The sequence below is a fragment of the Phoenix dactylifera genome, chromosome 1 (genome assembly GCF_051530095.1).
Source record: "Phoenix dactylifera cultivar Ajwa chromosome 1, Ajwa_hap1_PhDact_Kaust_v1.1, whole genome shotgun sequence".
NCBI lineage: Eukaryota > Viridiplantae > Streptophyta > Magnoliopsida > Arecales > Arecaceae > Phoenix > Phoenix dactylifera.
The window spans coordinates 50086827-50105678 of NC_143190.1; positions in this window are offsets into that span (position 1 = coordinate 50086827).

Here is an 18852-nt window from a genome sequence, read left to right on the forward strand (position 1 = left end):
TGTTTGGAAACACAGTTAACTTGTCTAGGAACACAGTTAACTTGTCTAGGAACACAGTTGTCTAGGAACACAGTTAAGTTGTCTGTGAACACAGTTAAGTTGTTTAGGAACACAGGTATCTAAGAATACAGTTAAGTTGTTTGGGAACACAGTTAACTTGTCTAGGAACACAGTTAATTTGTCTAGGAACACAGTTGTCTAGGAACACAGTTAAGTTATTTAGGAACACAGTTAACTTGTCTGGGAACACAGTTAAGTTGTCTAGGAACACAGTTAACTTGTCTGGGAATACAGTTAAGTTGTCTAGGAACACAGTTAACTTGTCTAGGAACACAGTTGTTTAGGAACATAGTTAAATTGTTTGGGAACACAGTTAACTTGTCTAGGAACACAGTTAACTTGTCTAGGAATACAGTTGTCTAGGAACACAGTTAAGTTGTCTGTGAACACAGTTAAGTTGTTTAGGAACACAGTTATCTAAGAATATAGTTAAGTTGTTTGGGAACACAGTTAACTTGTCTAGGAACACAGTTAAGTTGTCTAGGAACACAGTTAAGTTGTTTGGGAACACAGTTAACTTGTCTGGGAACACAGTTAAGTTGTCTAGGAACACAGTTAACTTGTCTGGGAACACAGTTAAGTTGTCTAGGAACACAGTTAACTTGTCTAGGAACACAGTTTTTTAGGAACACAGTTAAATTGTTTGGGAACACAGTTAACTTGTCTAGGAACACAGTTAACTTGTCTAGGAACACAGTTGTCTAGGAACACAGTTAAGTTGTCTGTGAACACAGTTAAGTTGTTTAGGAACACAGTTATCTAAGAATACAGTTAAGTTGTTTGGGAACACAGTTAACTTGTCTAGGAACACAGTTAATTTGTCTAGGAACACAGTTAAGGTGTTTGGGAACACAGTTAACTTGTCTGGAAACACAGTTAACTTGTCTAGGTATATAGTTAAGTTATCTAGGAACACAGTTAACTTGTTTGTGAACACAGTTAACTTGTCTAGGAAAGCCTGAGAGTCGACTCCAGGTGAGCAGGGGTCGACTCGTGCTGTTAAGGGGTCGACTCCAGGTCTGTGAACACAGTTAAGTTGTCTGTGAACACAGTTAACTTGTCTAGGAACATAGTTAACTTTATTTTTATTTTTATTTTATTTTATTTTCTTCTTTTTCTTTCATTTTCTTTTTTTTCTTTTCTTTTTTTTTCCTTCTCTTCTTCCCTTCCCCTTTTTTCTTCTTCCTTCTCCTCTCGCGAGGCCGGCAGCTACGGAAGGGGGTCGGACGGTGGCGGCCGCAGGATGGGGCCACCGGGGGGGGGGGGGGGGGCAGCGGCTCCTCTTCTTTGGCACCTCCCCACCGTGGGGGCGGAGGTATTTCCGGCGGCGCGGAAGGGGGCAGCGGGTGCGGGAGGGGGCAGGCGGCAGGCACGGGAGGGGGTGGGCCGTGGCCGGCGGCAGGCGCGGGAGGGGGTGGGCCGTGGCCGGCAGCTGCCTTTTTCTTCTCCTTCTTCGGTGGGAATGGGAGAGGCGGGGGCATTTTTGTCCCATAAAGCAATGTTAAAATATATATGGACCGGTTGTTAAACTACCGGTCAACAGGAATTTAATGTTAAAGTTCGGTCAATAAATGGACCGCTGAGCAAGTTCCCCAAATTATTATCCAGACCTGATCTACCAGTATTAGCGATAGTTCAGGCCAATGATTGCCCATTACCCCAATAATTCCACCACCTTAGTAATTTTTTTAGATTAATTTCTTCAACCAGCAAAACCCTCCTCCCCCTCTCTCTCTCTCTCTCTCTCTCTCTCTCTCTCTCTCTCATCAATAGTTTTTTTTCCAGAAGCGAGGCGTAGAGTGGTGCCAAGCAATTTGGATGTAGATAGCTGTAACGCAGTAGTCGAGGAAGGCAAGAAGGCGAGGGAGTGTCGGTCAAGGAATCCAAAGGCGAAGGAGGCCTAGGGTGAGGATGGCACTAAGCTAGGTCAAGGGGAGGGGAGGAAAGAAGGTGAAGTTAAACTTGATCTCAAGGCAAGAAAACTTAGCATCGGAGAGGCCCAGGCAATAGAGGCTTGGATGTGGAAGATGACGGCTTGGGGAAAAGGAGTAGAATGTGTTACAAGCGGCGAAGGTGGTGGGGATGGTGGCAATGCAGGTGGAGAGGAGGCAACAGCCTCGATGAGTGGCGAGAACAAGAAAAGTTTGTTGCGGGTGGCGAAAGGAGAAGGTGGTGGCAGGGCAAGTGGCGAGGAAGAGGTCGGCAATATAGGCAAAGTTAAGGGATAGGGAGAAGTAGAGAAGACCATTGTAGGCGGTGCAGATGGAGATGGTTGTGGTGGCAGCAACGATGGTTTATCGAATGTTGGGATGAGCAGGGTTGCAGGAGGAGATGCTAGTAACAAAGATAGGGAGGGGTGGTCGAGTGCGTGTGAGCATCATTTAGCATGAGAGAAAAGCATTGAAAGAAGGAACTAAAAGATGGTGAAAAAAGGAAATATTATATTATTCAAAATACCAGAACCACTAAGGTGGCAGGCAATTATTGACTTGGTCTATAGCTGGTACTGGTAGATAGGATTTAGGTAATAATTTCTTAGGAACAGTGACATATGAAGTATTGAAGCACAAAAAGTTAGTTCCAATTGGTCACTATTGACCGCTTCATGTGCTTTTTCCAATTAATTGCAATGCAGTGGTAAATTGCTTTCTCCACATATAGAAATATGTTCTCTTTGGTGATTTTAGGAAAATATTTTTTGTTCCTTTAAAGTTGATGACTTAACAAAAGCATGATATCCCAAATCAGATTTTTCAATTTCTTTGATTTTAAAATTTAGACAATTTCAAGTTCCTTGACTTTAAATCAACAAAGATTGAAATTCATTTTAGGGGATGGTAAATTTTGTTTACTTATAGGAAGATCCTTGATAGAAGACCTAACACTAAATTGCCTTTTTTCCATATCCGTATCATGTTGCACTTAAGAAAGAAGCCATTCTTAGCTCTCAATTTGATAAGAGAAGCGGGGTTGGAACATTGAAGTTGTTTGACCCTTGGATTTTGAAGCCAATAGGGAATGGGATATTAAAGTTGTTCAACCCTTGGATTTTGATGCTAAAAAAGAATTGGGATATATTAATGGAGCCGTTTCAGATGTTTTAACCACGGAATAAATGGGATAGGATTTTGTGGAAAGGATATCTGGATACGGCCACAGTAAGTTATTTACCATATCTATGCATTCCTTCCTGAATGTGGCGGCTTGAGATGTGGATTCTCTTTTTTTTCTTTAAATTGATAAGGACTTGAGATGTGGGTTCAGAAACATTATATGGAAGGCTAGGATACTTGTTAAGATTTTTTTTCGTTTTTTTTTGGCTAGTGCTTCATGATACATGCTTAATAGACAACGAAAGTTGCTAAAGAAAGGCATGTTATTGTTTAGAGATTATGCCCTCGTGTCAAAAGTCTATTTGGGTAAACTAGCATGATCTGGACTAAATTTTCTATTAGATTTGTTGCTGGAAATTGGACCCGGGGGCGATCTTCGGTCGAAGAGAGGGAGCAGCAGGTTCTCACAGGGGAGCGGCGATCCGTCGGCGGGCGGCGTCCTCCGTCCGAGTGCCTGCAGACAGACCGGTGGCCGGATTTTCCGGCGCCGGCCCTCCGACGCTCAAGTCAGAAGGGGGCAAAATGTATGAGAAGAGGAAGAACAGTGTTTGTAGAGTGCCCAATCTCTCCCCCTGAGAAGCAAAGGCTCCCTTTTATAGGGGGGGTCGGTTTACCTATGATGTGATGGGGCGAGGCCATAGTACGGCTCGGCATGTTGCTCGGATCGGCGTACGATCGGGTGAATTATTGTGCTGATGTCGGAGGTGAGGTCGTCGTACGACCCGAGCTGGCACGCGATCGGGCGAATTATTGTATCGGTGTCGGAGGTAAGGCCGAGATCAGAGACTTATCATGGTCGATTGGACTCTGCTGGGCTGACTTGCTGTGGAGAGCTAAGGGTCCGTAGATGACAGGAGCCATGCGCATTAATTGTGGAGTAAGCCGGAGATCCGCATTAATTGTGGAGTAAGCCGGAGATCCGCATTAATTGTGGAGTAAGCCGGAGATCCGCATTAATTGTGGAGTGAACTGGAGGTTTGCAGGGGTCATGCGCAATAAATGCTGGGGCAGTGGCAGGATATGGGCTTTGGCCGGACCTCGGAGGGGTAGGGTCGTAGTAGGTGGCTGACAAGGATAGACCTCGGGTGTCAAGATTTTTCCAGGTCGGAGGTTCTGAGGTCGGATGTCTTGAGGTCGGACGCCGACTCCGACTGTCCAAGGTCGGCGGTTGTGCGACTTCTTAGGGGTACTTGTGTCACTGGGGGAAAAACCTTATTCCCCCAACACTACCCCCCGACTTCCGAGTTCGAGCGGCTCGCAGGCTCGGACGTGGGAAGTAGAGACTAACATTAAAGTTGGAGGGAATCACGTCCGCACCCTTACGCTTCTCGGAGCCTTTATGACGAAACCTGCGCCCTTTGGTGCTTCAAGGTCGCTTTATTCAGCGAACTTATGATGGGGCTTGTATCCTTACGTTTTTCGAAGCAGCTGTAACGGGGGTGGCGCCTCTTGGATCTCCGAGATCGCTTCGTGCGGCGAACCCATGATGAGGGTCCCTGGGCCCGACGAGGCGGCGCCTCGATTTCATGGTCAAGGCTCCCTGCTCATCAATGAGTATGCCGTTCCGTGCTTCAAAATGGACATGCGGCATGATCTGAGGTCGGACGTTTCCGATCTCGTATTAGCGGATCATTGATCTGGGGAGGTGGAGGCTACATCGGTGCTCCACGTGTCCCAGGGCCTTATTAAATGAGGGGAGCGGGGGTGACGTCCGCTCGTTCTTCAAGGTGATCTGATCCTACGAACCCATGATGAGGCCCCGAGATCCGATGGGACAGCATTTCGATTTCGTACCCGATTCATTGATCCGGAGTGAATGTGGTGCCTCGGCTTCCGAGGTCGACACGTGGCGCAATCTGGTCGGGAGATGGGAACCGACCCTGTTGATCTGGGCCGTCAGGGGGGTCTATATAAACCCCACGAGTCTGCCCTAAGAGTTCTATTTGGTTGCCTTGTTTTTTCGCCGTCTCCTTCCTTGCTCCACCCTTCGACCAAATTTTGCCGACGGTACCCGGAGCGATTTCCGGCGATGTCCCGTAGGTTCCCACCCTATACTAGCTAGGGTTCCTTTTCCCCCTCCCTCCTTTATCTTTAGTTTCATTTCATTTTTCTGTAAGAATGGGTCTCGGTCCTGAGGAAGTTGGGTCGAGTCTGTCGGGGAGGAGTTGGAGTCGCTCCCGGTTCTTCTTCCAGCCCGGGTTTCGTCTTGAAACGGCGGGACCGGAAGATAGGGCGACACGGCCGCCCCCAGGTCGGATCGCGGTTCACCGCGAGACGCTCTGGGCCGGCTTGCGGTTTCCTGTTCACGAGTTCGTGAACAACTTGCTGGTCGAGTACCAGCTCGTCCTGGCACAGTTGGCTCCGAACTCGTGGAGGACCATAATCGGGTTCCTGTCCCTGTGTCTCGGTCATGGGATCCCGATCTCCGTGAGCGTCTTCCGCCGGTATTTTCTATTAAAGAAAAATCCGGCGGACGCAGGGTGGCTATACTTCGCCTTTCGGGGCGGTATGTCACTCTTCCAGGGTGCCCCTTCCTCTATTCATAAGTGGAAGGGGAAGTTTTTCTTTCTTGCGTCCGAGGCACCGTGGGGGTTCAACCCGAGGTGGGGGAACCCTCGGTTGAAGACTCTCAACAGGCTTTCCGAGCCCTCGGAGAGGGAGTTGAGGGTCTTGGACTCTTTACGGGCCCTCGGAAAGGGGTACGACCTGACCGAGCTCCTACGGGAGGACGCCCTGGCGAGCGTGGGTCTGAGTTCGGCGCGCCCCGAGGGTAAGAGTAGTTGCATTACCTTCTTTTTTGTCTGTTTTTTCTTCTTACTAACGTTGATCTGACACTTAGGAGAATTTTTGATTTCAGATATTCCTCATATGCCGACCAGCAACGTGTCGCTCTTCTCCCGCCTGAAGAGGCGAGAGGCCGAGGCCGAGGGGGCCGTTCCCCAGCCTCGAAAGAAGGCGAGGTCGGCCGGTGCTTCCACATCGGCCGGGACGAGAGGCCCAGAGGTGGGGGCCTCCGCAGCCGACCTGGGGCGGACGCGGGCCGCCAGTGACGCGGGCCCAGCGGCCCCGCTTTGTCCTGCCCCCATCGCCCAGCGGGAGGAGCCGGCGGTGACCCGACTACGGCGCCCGGGGCCTGAGCCGACCCGAGGCCCTGAAGCGGGCGGCCCCGCAATCCCAAGCTCGGGCGAGCCAAGCTCTTCTAGGGCTTTCCGAGAGGAGTCGGCCGAGCCGGACTCCCCTATTTCCGAGGGGAGTTCGGCTATCCACGACGCCGAAGTCGCACGTGCCGTATTTCGTCGTGCGATGCTTCCAGCGGACCGGGCCGAGTTTCGGAACTTGCCGCTGGAAGAGGTCGTTGACGGTACTTACCGCAACACCGCCCGGGTAAGTCCTCTTCTTGATTTCCTTGAAGTTATTAGCGAACCTATATGTTTTTCAACTCATGATCATTTTGTTCCTTTCTTTGCAGCACATTCATGAACTTGACACCCCGGTATTCATCGCCCAGGGGTGTCAAGAGGAGGCTCGGCAGCTCGGCCGGCAATTGGAGCCGGCTAAGAGAAGAATTGCCGAGCTGGAGGCGGCTCTGGCCGAGGCCGAGGCACGGAGGGAGGCCACTGAGGCCGGGCGCCTAGCTACGATCGAGGTGCTCGAGGAGGAAAGGGCCGCCCACGCCTTGACCAAGTCGGCTTTGCGCGCTTTGGAGGCGCGCCTGGGGGAGGCCCAATCCGAGGTCTCGGGCCTCAAGTACGAGTGCGGGGTCTTCCGCCTCAAGATTGAGCAGCTTGAGGCTCGGGAGAAGAAGGCACTCGAGCGGGCCGAGAATGCCGTGGATCTCTTCAAGGGGTCGGAGGAGTTCCGCGACATGTTGGAGGAGGAGACTGTGGACGGGTTTCTCCGGGGTTTCGATAACTTCCGGAAGCAGATGGCTCGGATCTGCCCCCAGTTCGATCTTTCGACAATTCGTCCGAGGATGAACCTGGGCTACGGGTCTGATACGGACGACATCCCCGCCATCCTGACATCCGAGGCGGGGTTGTATGAGTCGGACGCCGCCGAGCCTGCAACGGCGGTGGCCGAATCGGAAGCACCCGCCGAGGCCCCCGCTACAGACCCCGAGCCCGCGCCTGCCAAAGGTCCCCAGGTCATCACCGTGGACGACCCCGAGGGTGACGCGGATGCCGGTGCCGCCCCTTAGGACTTGGGTGTGTATATATTTTTTTTTCTTTTTCATTGTAACCGAGGTCGGCACTTCCCAACTTTTGGAGGGCCGACCTTCAATTTTGTACTTAGCCTTTTGGCCTTTTACTAATGAAAAATCCCTTTTATCACATTGTGTTTATCTTTCCTTCTCTTGTCGTAAATGAAGCCAGAATCTTGATTTCTCCGACTTTTAACTTTATATCTTGGCTTTCTCAAGTTCTGGTCATACCAACTAGAGGGAGCTCCAAGCTTAGGCTTTTAGAAAATTTCTCTAAGTCCTACAACTCGGATCTTAAAATCGCAGAAATTGCCATGTTTGGCCTTTAGGTTCTTAAGGCATCGAGGTCGGGCCTTAGTCTTTCGAGTAAGATCGCACTAGATTTGTATGTGCCGCTATTCGAGGGGTCTAGTCGGGTTTCCGAATTCGACCCCCGGATCCTTCGTAGGGAGCGTGAGCTAATAATCGAGTTGTCGCCAAGGGTTTCTATAGTTATCGTTCTCAGACTTTGCCGAGGTTTCGGTAAGCAGGACCGGGACTTTTAAGGAATGCCTCGGCATCTTTGTGTTCGATCGGTACGCCCGCGGCCGAGGTCATTTTCACAGCTAGACATCGGAGTCTACGTACGGGGGCCGAGTTGGGCCTTAATTTATGAGGACTTGCATAATTTGTGGAGATTTAACGGACGGAGTATGCATAATGTTGGTGGGAGATCGGTCTTAAGCCGACTCATAGGAGTAGTCCGACTTTGGGCGAAATAAGGTTCCGACTTTGACTGAGATTTCGCTAGCAGCGCGTAGATAAAATTTGACAAGGAGGACGTCGAGTTAGATGTACCTTTTGTATTCCCAGAATTGTGTCCTTCATAGCGGAGCGGGTTGCTTCGTTTCCTCGTCGGCTTTCGGAGTCATTCTTTGACTTGTCAGGGGGCTCGGGCTTCTCACGAACCCGATGACGCCCACCGAAGTTGAGAGGATCTGGGAAGGCTTCATTGATCCGCGGCTCTTCCCGAGGTCGAGGGAGTTTGGGACTCTACGGTCGAACCTCGGGGCATCCCGACCTCGGTCGAGGGATCTTACGTGTTGCCCAGATAGACAACCCAAGAGGGGGGGGTGAATTGGGTTTTAAAATAATCTTACAATTTAAAACGATGTGGATGACTAATTAAAGCTATTGCAAGTTGTTCGATTAATTGCTATGTGCTGTGAGTGATATGAGAGTAAGAGAAAGAGAGACAATCAATCACAAACACCAAGTTTTATAGTGGTTCGGAGTTAACCCTTGCTCCTACGTCCACTCCCCAAGTCTCACTTGGGAATTCACTATAACCCCTTGGATTACAGCCGGTTGTTTTCCAAGCTCACAACCAAACTTGTTGTTTTACGAGCTCACAACGAACTCGGTCGGTTTTTCCAGGCTCACCGACTAGAACCAACCCCGATTGTTTTTCCGGGATCACAATCGAACCCTTACACGTTGGTTTTACACTCGGCTCACCAACCAACCTCTATACCCTTGATTCAATCCCCCGATTGAACCAAGCAAAGACAATGTGTAGATGAAAAGAATAAACAGAAAAATACAGCTTCTCAAAAGCAGATAAATGGCAATATGAACAACAACGAAGTTAAGAGCCCTCAAACGCTTTTAAGTTGGAGAAGAGGAAGGGCTTCTTGAACTTCGGGTCTCCTCTTGAATGTGTAGTCGACTTGAATGCAGGAGGAGGCTCTTTCACTGTTGGGAAGAAGTAGGTGGATGCAGTTAATGCTGATCTTCCCTCTTTTTCGTTGAAGAACAAGTTGCAGAGATTGAAAGCTTGATTACTTGGAGTGGAATGGTTGTTCTCTGCTTTGCTACAGTCCTCTGTGGCTATTTAAACCAACCCTCACGGAAACTAGCCGTTAGAGAGCTTTTTCTGCCCGTTCTGCACACTCTGTACACCCTGACAATGTGTCCGTTGGTGGGTTGGAGTCGACTCGCGCGATCAGGAGTCGACTCGGCTGTAGCGGGAGTCGACTCATGCTTTTCTGGAGTCGACTCGGCAACTGTTTCGGATTTGAATTAAAGTAGCCTCTTAGGCTGGGAGTCGACTCGTCTTGACCTGGAGTCGACTCGCCAACTTCTGGAGCTGACTTGGCTTTCTCGGAGTCGGCTCATCCCATGGAGTCCGTGGATCTAATTTTGAATTTGGTCCACTCGAGTCGACTCGACAATCCTGGGAGTCGACTCGGCGCTCAGAGCCCGAACTTCCTATCTTCTGTCTTTTGCCTCGTCCAGTCTTGGAGTCGACTCGAACTTCCCCGGAGTCGACTCGGCTCTCAGTTTCCGAAACACTGTCTTCTGTCTTTTTGATGTAGAGCTGCCTTGGAGTCGACTCTAGCTGTCTGGGAGTCGACTCGAATCTCAGAGACAGTAAATTGGTCTTCTGTCTTCTTTGTGGTTGCGGAGTCTCGGAGTCGACTCGCGTATTGCGGGAGTCGACTCGAATCTCAGAGTTCGAAAAACGTTCTCTGACTTTTACCTTGTGTTCCTCTGAGAGTCGACTCTCACTTTCTTTGAAGTCGACTTGCCAACCATCGGAGTCGACTCGAATCTCAGACCCGAAAACTGCTCTCTGACTTTTCTGCCTGTGGCTCCTTGGAGTCGACTCTTGCTACCCTGGAGTCGACTCGGTGAACATCGGAGTCGACTCGCGCACTTCAGGAGTCGACTCGCTGACAGGTTTTGAGTTGATGCTTTCTGTTCGTCTGTCTGTTCTAAGTCGGAGTCGACTCGTACTTATCCGGAGTCGACTCGAGCCCGTGCCAGTGAACTTGATACGCTTGGAGTCGACTCGTGATACTCTGGAGTCGACTCGAGTCTCAGACTTTGGTTCAGGCTGACTTCTTAACTTATCCAAAATATTATGAACCAAGTCTAGAGACACTTAGACAAGATTTTCACTAAAACACTTAATTGAATTCATTAGTAAGCAAGAGATATACTCAAATGCTTTGAGCTCATCAAAATCAAATAGGGTTTTAATCAATCACTCCACAATCTCTCCCTTTTTGATGATGACAAAACATTGAGTATATGTAAAGTGAATTGCTCAATAAACAATAAAATAAAATTCATAATTGAATTCAAATGTCTAGTAATTCAATTTATCCAAGCTTGAAAGGAGTGAAACAATAAATTTCGGAGTTAAAGCTCCCCCTTTCATTTGGAATTATATAAGCCTTCATATTATACAATCAATTGTTTGGCTTATATATCTTTAATGATTTAGCTTGATTAATATTCAGATTCTCCCCCTCAACATATGCATTCTACTATGTTTTGATTCTCTGAATTTCCTTTTAATGCTTTGAAGTTTTTGAACTGAATTTTTTATTTTTAGAGGGAAAATCTGTCAATTTGTTCTTGAGTAGGATTCAGCTAATCTCCGAATATTCCTTGAATAGATTCTGGAGATTACTCCATTAGGAGCCCCAAAAGAGAGATAATGAGCCTCGAGGTACCAAATCCACTTAGAACAAATTTTGTGTGTTTTAACAGTTTTTTTTTATTTTCATTGATTCCTTTTACATATTTTATACATATTTCTTCCCCTTTTTGTCATCGTATCAAAAAGAAGGTAAGCACACACAATCAATGGCACAACCAATCAATCATCAAATGGCACAGAATTGAAGAAAATATGGCTACTCATTGTATTGATTTGCATGTAAATACATTTGAGAGTACAAAAAAAATAAGGCAAAACAATACAGTCAAAACAAAACACAAAAAGTAGCTATGGTCTCCTCGAGGATGTAGCTCCTCCTCTCGAAGATGTATCTCCTCCTCTCGAGGACGTATCTCCTCCTCTCGATGACGTGGCTCCTCCTCTCGAGGATGTATCTCCTCCTCTCGAGGACGTGGCTCCTCCTCTCGAGGATGTAGCTCCTCCTCTCAATCTGCTCTGCTCCATGAGGAGGGTGACTGCATCTGTAACATGCCCGAGCTGAGTGATAATGGACGAAGTGGCTCTGCTATGTGTAGTAGAGAGCTCAGTCACCGACGTCTGAAGTGCGTCCAGCTTGTCGATGAGCACATTCGACAAGCGCTCGGCCCCCTCGGTAGTGGTGTGCATGTCACGACCGATGTCCTCCCTCATCTGTCGAGTGGTGCTCGTGACCTCACTCATGCTATGAAACTGGGCCTGGAGCAAAGTCCTCATGTTGTAGATCTCTTTCCGCACATGAGCCGTCATGTCAGTCACGGCCGCCAGGGAAGGGACCAAAGCTGAAGATGGAGCGGGAGAGGGAGCAGGCACCGAACCTCGGAGCTCCCGAAGCAACTCATCCCTCAGACCTCGGACTATCTCCTGGCGCAGCTCCCGGAGCTGCTCAGGAGCGATGCGGACCTCTATGGATGGTGGAGCCGAGGAGGAGGGTCCGGCGGAGGTGGGAGGAGCAGAAATGGATGGAAGGTCTGGTAAGTCGGGAAGGTCAGAGTCTGGCTCAGGACTGGGGGAAGGTCTGGTGGTCTGTGTGGTGATGGAAGACTTCCTAACCCATGTCCCCTCTCTCTTCCGAAACCCCATCCTGTGTAAGGTCCCTGCACGCGTGCGATCAGTCCATCGCAATGCGCGAAAGGGTTCCCCCTCAGGGATAGGAATCTCGTACTCCCTAAATAACAAGGTGAAGACCATACCGTAGGGCAAAGTGAGCCTAGGTCTGTCTAGTGGCTCACACATGTATCGATATATGAGTTTGGGGAAGTTGATTGGGGTGTCATGAAGCATGTAGAACATGAGAGCTAGGTCTCTCTCAGATACAAAGTCAAATCTCCCGGTCTTAGGGAAGATGGACCTAGACAATATACTTAGGAGGATCCGCATCTCAATCGGAAGTGAGCTAGCGGATACCTCGTCTAAGGGTGACTGGGGTGGATGCCCTAGAACGGCCGTAAGGGCCTCAACCCTGTCCTCGGGATGTGTGGGAGCCACCCCTACTAGTGGAAGGTGGAGGATGTGGGCAATAAGATCCTCCATAATGAACAGAGGGACACCGGCTACAGTGCCCTCGATACCCCCATCTCCCCGATGGACGGTACCGTAAAACTCTCTTTTGAGCCCTGGATATGTGGGGAGATCTAAGGTGAGGAAGTACTCTAAGCCCTGGGCCCTAAGTCTATCACTTATAGTGAACCCTTCCCGGGAGAGATAGTCGAAGTCGACATATCTCCCGGTGGTGACGGCCTTCCCGGCTAATGGCCTCGCGGGAACCGCCCTTGGCGGGGAACGAGCCGGAGGTTGTGGCCTCGCGGGATCGTGCCGAGCCTTGGAGCGCCTCTCGGGACCGGCCTCGGGTCGGGACCTCTTCCGGACTACGGTTTTACGCGGCATAATGACCTAGAACGGGATGAAAACCTAAAGGATGGTGAAAGGTCGACGGAGAAGGCTTGGGAACGATCGGGGACGACCTAGGAAGGGAGGAAAACCCTAAGGGACGGTGAAAAATCGACGGAAAAAGGCCTTTGGGATGACCGGGGACGACCTAGGAGTCGGCTCTAGGGCTTGTGAACAGTGGCGGCTGAGAAAGAAGTATTTTCGAAACGACAAAGTTAGGGTTAAAAAGTCGGATCCCGACTGCGAGTCGACTCCACTGAGTCGCGAGTCGACTCGACCTCGAGTCGACTCCAGAATATGCGCGAGTCGACTCTCCTTATGCGCCTGTAGACCTCGAGTCGACTCCCGACTATATGAGAGTCGACTCCCCCTCTGCTGCCATCTTTGCGAGTCGACTTCCGCAAATGCGCGAGTCGACTCTCCCTTAGGAGCCGACTCTGAAACTTACTCGAGTCGTCTCTAACTTTGGCACGCACCTAAAAATCATGTTATGTTCATGCCGAATGAGGGAAAATCACTAAATTATGATCTGATTTGATGATCATTGAAAAGAAACTCTATTTTAACCACAATCTAATCATCAAAATCAACGAATCTAGTGGAAACTACCACTAGGATGGATCAATCACTCCTAATCCCCTCCTAAGCACACTAAACCTCTCTTCACTTAGGGGTTTTGTAAAAATGTCTGCTAATTGATCATCAGTACAAACAAATTGTAGTATCACATCACCATTCAGTACATGATCTCTTATGAAGTGATGTCTTATCTCAATGTGTTTAGTTCTTGAATGCTGAATTGGATTTTTAGTTAGATTAATGGCACTTGTATTATCACAGTTAATAGGTATTTTATCTTGTTTAATGCCATAATCTTCTAATTGTTGTTTGATCCACAAGATTTGAGCACAACAACTCCCGGCTGCAACATATTCAGCTTCAGCAGTAGATAATGCAACCGAGTTTTGTTTCTTGCTAAACCATGAGATTAGGTTTTCTCCTAGAAATTGACAAGACCCGCTGGTACTTTTTCTATCAAGCTTACATCCAGCGAAGTCTGAATCTGTGTATCCTATTAAGTTTAGGCTAGATTCTTTATAGTACCATAACCCTATATTCTTAGTTCCTATTAAGTATTTAAAAATTCTCTTAACTGCAACTAGATGTGATTCCTTAGGATTAGCCTGATATCTAGCACACATGCAGACACTAAACATAATATCAGGTCTACTTGCAGTAAGATACAATAAAGATCCTATCATACCTCTATACAGTTTCTGATCTACAGATTTACCTGATTCATCTTGGTCTAATTTGCATGATGAGCTCATGGGGGTGCTGATTGACTTGTTTCCCTCCATATCAAACTTCTTGAGCATCTCCTTGATATATTTGGCTTGATTGATGAAGATGCCTCCTTCAGACTGTTTGATTTGAAGCCCGAGGAAGTAGTTCAGCTCTCCCATCATGCTCATCTCAAATTCACTCTGCATCAAATCAGCAAATTCTTCGTAGAGGCGATTGTTAGTAGCACCGAAAATGATATCATCAACATAAATCTGTACTAGTAGCATATCTTGGTTTTTCTTTTTCAGAAATAGTGTTGTATCTACATTACCCCTAGAGAACTCATGTTCTAGTAGGAATTTGCTAAGCCTCTCATACCATGCTCTAGGTGCTTGTTTTAAACCATAAAGTGCTTTGTTCAGTTTATATACATGATTAGGGTATTGATGATTTTCAAAATCAGGAGGTTGTTCTACATATACCTCCTCATTTATATACCCATTTAAAAATGCACTTTTTACATCCATTTGAAATAGTTTGAAGTCCTTAGAGCATGCATATGCTAATAATAATCTAATAGCCTCAAGTCTAGCTACAGGAGCAAAGGTTTCATCAAAATCTATACCTTCTTCTTGATTATAACCCTTTGCTACTAGTCTAGCCTTATTTCTTATAATAATTCCATTTTCATCAAGTTTATTTTTATAAATCCATTTAGTACCTATAATCGGATATTCAGAAGGTCTCTCTACTAGATTCCATACCTTGTTTCTAGTAAATTGGTTTAATTCTTCTTGCATTGCATTTATCCAATTTACATCATTTTCGGCTTCTTCTATATGTTTGGGCTCAAAGTGTGAGACGAAAGCTAGATGGTTATTTAAATTCCTAAGAGATGCTCTAGTCCTAACCGGTTGAGATGGATCATCTAGAATTAGTTCCTTAGGATGCCCGTGAGCATACCTCCAAGCTTTAGTTACCCCATGATTCACAATAGCCTCTTGGCTTGATGATGCTCCTTCAATCAATTTTTGATTATCATCTTGTAATGTCATCTCATCTATCTTTTCTTCAAGAATTTCAGCATCATCATCAAAGTTAACTTTCTTACTAGAGGAGATGTCACTAGAATCATCAAATACAACATGTATAGATTCTTCTATAACTAAGGTTCTTTTATTAAAGACTCTATAGGCTTTACTAGTTGTAGAGTAACCTAAGAATATTTCCTCATCAGATTTAGAGTCAAATTTACCTAGATTATCTTTCCCATTATTATGAACAAAACACCTACATCCAAAAACATGAAAGTAATTAACTTTTGGTTTTCTGTTTTTCCAAAGTTCATAAGGTGCTTTCTTTATGATGGGTCTCAATAGAACTCTATTTAATATATGACAAGAAGTATTAATGGCTTCTCCCCAAAAGTACTTAGGGAGGTTACTTTCACATAACATAGTTCTAGCCATTTCCTCTAGAGTTCTATTTTTCCTCTCCACAACTCTATTTTGTTGTGGTGTCCTAGGTGCAGAAAAATTATGGGTTATCCCCTTTTTACTACAAAACTCATCAAATGACTGATTTTCGAATTCGGTACCATGGTCACTTCTAATGGCTATTACTGAAGTATCTCTAGCATTGGTTACTTCCTTATGAAACTTTTTAAATACTGAAAAAGCTTGATCTTTATGTGCTAAGAACATAACCCAAGTGTATCTAGAATAGTCATCTACAATAACTAGACCATATTTATTTCCACCTAGGCTAGTGGTTCTAGTTGGTCCGAATAGGTCCATGTGTAATAATTCTAGAGGTCTAGATGTAGAGACACATTTTATGGATTTAAATGAGTTCCTAGATTGTTTGCCAAATTGACATGCTTCACATATTTTATTCTTCTCAAATTTTAATTTTGGCAAACCTATCACGGAATCTCTTTTAACTAGTTTAGTTATTGTGTCCATGCTTGCATGACCTAACTTACGGTGCCATAACCAGCATCATTATCCTTAGTTTCATTAACAACTAGACATTGGTTATGTTTGGCAAGATCTTCAAGGTCTACAATATACACATTCTCACGTCTAATTCCTTTAAAAACTAAACTATTGTCATTAGGGTTTGTTATAATGCATAGTGATGGTTTAAACATAACATCATACCCTTTATCACATAATTGACTAATGCTTAATAAGTTATGCTTAAGACCATCAACATATCTAACATTATCAATAAAAGTAGAAGGGGTAATTTGAACTTTACCAATACCAATGATGTGACCTTGGTTGTTGTCTCCAAAAGTCACAGCACCTCCCTTCTTAGCTTCAAGGGTGAAAAATTGATCCTTGTCACCCGTCATGTGTCTTGAGCAGCCACTATCCAAATACCAGCAGTTTTTGTTGACCTTGGCTGCAAGACACTCCTACACAAGCAAATCATATCATCTTAGGTACCCAAGTTTTCTTAGGTCCTTCATGGTTAGTCAAGTTGGTTCCTTTTGGAACCCATACCCTTTTAATTTTCTTTTTTGTTTTACCTTTCCTAAAATTACACACATTTGCTTTATGACCTATAGTTCCACAACAAAAGCAGGTTATTTTCTTAGTTTTACTTTCCCCAGCTTTAACAAAGAAGTTACTAAGAAGTTGTTGTTTATTTCTTGGTTTATATCCTAAATCCGCTTTATTAAATACTGCTCGTTGACTATTTAGTATCATATTTAACTTTTCAGAACTATATGTAAATTTTTCAACCAAAGGTTTGTATTTGTTAAGTTCTTTAGTTAGTGTTTGATTTTCTGCTTTTAGATCATTTAGTTCTTTTGTGAGATCCTTGTTTAAGATTTGTTTATGATTTTTAAGTTCTGAAAATTCCTTAGTTAGTTCTTCGTTATCTTTACTTAAGGCGTTAGTTTTCTTAATTAAGAGTTGGTTGCTTGTCTTAAGTTCTAGATTTTCTTTGGTGATACAATCCTTATCCTTAACTAGTTTATCGCATTTAAGTATGTATGATTGATTAGCTATTTTTAGTTCTTTATTCTTAAGATTTATGGCCTTATATTCTATCATTAATTCATTAAATGCATCATAAAGTTCATCAAAAGAAAAATCGAGATGTGATTCAGATGTTACTTCATTTTCATTGGCCATGAAGCACAAATTGGCCTTTTCTTCTTGTTCTTCATCCGATGATGAAGATGAAGCGTCGGAGTCCGATAAGGTGGTGACGAGGGCTTTCTTCTTCTTGTACTTGTTGCCCTTCTTTAGTAAGAGACACTCAGCTCTGATGTGTCCCGATTTTTTACACTCATAGCAGCCAATCCCCTCATTTTCCCTTTCCTTACCTTTGTCCTTGCGGTAGGAATTTGAGGGGCCTCTCCTTTGATGATAGGACTTCTTGTGGTTGATGAATTTTCTGAATTTGCGCACAAGAAGAGCCTCACCATCATCTTCCTCATGTTCTTCTTCTTCACTGCTGCTACTGCAAGACAAGTCCTTGTTAGATGAAGTAGATTTAAGAGCTATTACCTTTTTCTTATGGGAGGACTCTTCCTCGTTGTGTTGCTTCATGGTTAGCTCGTGCGTCATTAGGGATCCAAGAAGCTCCTCAAGTGGTAACTTGTTCAAGTCCTTGGCTTCTTGGATTGCCGTCACTTTAGCTTCCCATGACCTTGGTAGACAACGAAGAATTTTCCTGACAAGCTCACTGTTAGTATAGTTCTTGCCAAGACTTTTTAGGCCATTGACAATGTCAGTAAACCTAGTGAACATGCATGTGATTGTTTCATTAGAATCCATTTTAAATAGTTCATACTTATGAACCAAAATATTTATTTTGGATTCTTTGACTTGATTCGTGCCCTCATGGGTCACTTCAAGTCTGTCCCAAATCTCTTTTGCAGAATTGCAAGTTGAGACCCTATTGAATTCATTTCTATCTAAGGCACAATAAAGCACATTCATAGCTTTAGAGTTTAGTTGTGCCTTTCTCATGTCATGTTCATCCCAATCCTTTTCTAGTTTGGGTACCGTGACACCCTCTACATATATGGATGGGATGTATGGCCCATTTACTACAATGGTCCATATCTCATAGTCTTGGGCTTGGATGAATATTCTCATCCTAGCCTTCCAATATGAGTAGTCGGATCCATTAAAGAATGGAGGTCTTTGGGTGGACTGACCCTCAATATGGGAAGATCCAAATGGGGTTGTCATTTCGATCTTTTACTCTTGGGTGGAAGAGTTTAGGCTCTGATACCACTTGTTGCCCAGATAGACAACCCAAGAGGGGGGGGGGGGGGGGTGAATTGGGTTTTAAAATAATCTTACAATTTAAAACGATGTGGATGACTAATTAAAGCTATTGCAAGTTGTTCGATTAATTGCTATGTGCTGTGAGTGATATGAGAGTAAGAGAAAGAGAGACAATCAATCACAAATACCAAGTTTTATAGTGGTTCGGAGCTAACCCTTGCTCCTACGTCCACTCCCCAAGTCTCACTTGGGAATTCACTATAACCCCTTGGATTACAGCCGGTTGTTTTCCAAGCTCACAACCAAACTTGTTGTTTTACGAGCTCACAACGAACTCGGTCGGTTTTCCCAAGCTCACCGACTAGAACCAACCCCGATTGTTTTTCCGGGATCACAATCGAACCCTTACACGTTGGTTTTACACTCGGCTCACCAACCAACCTCTGTACCCTTGATTCAATCCCCCGATTGAACCAAGCAAAGACAATGTGTAGATGAAAAGAACAAACAGAAAAATACAGCTTCTCAAAAGCAGATAAATGGCAATATGAACAACAA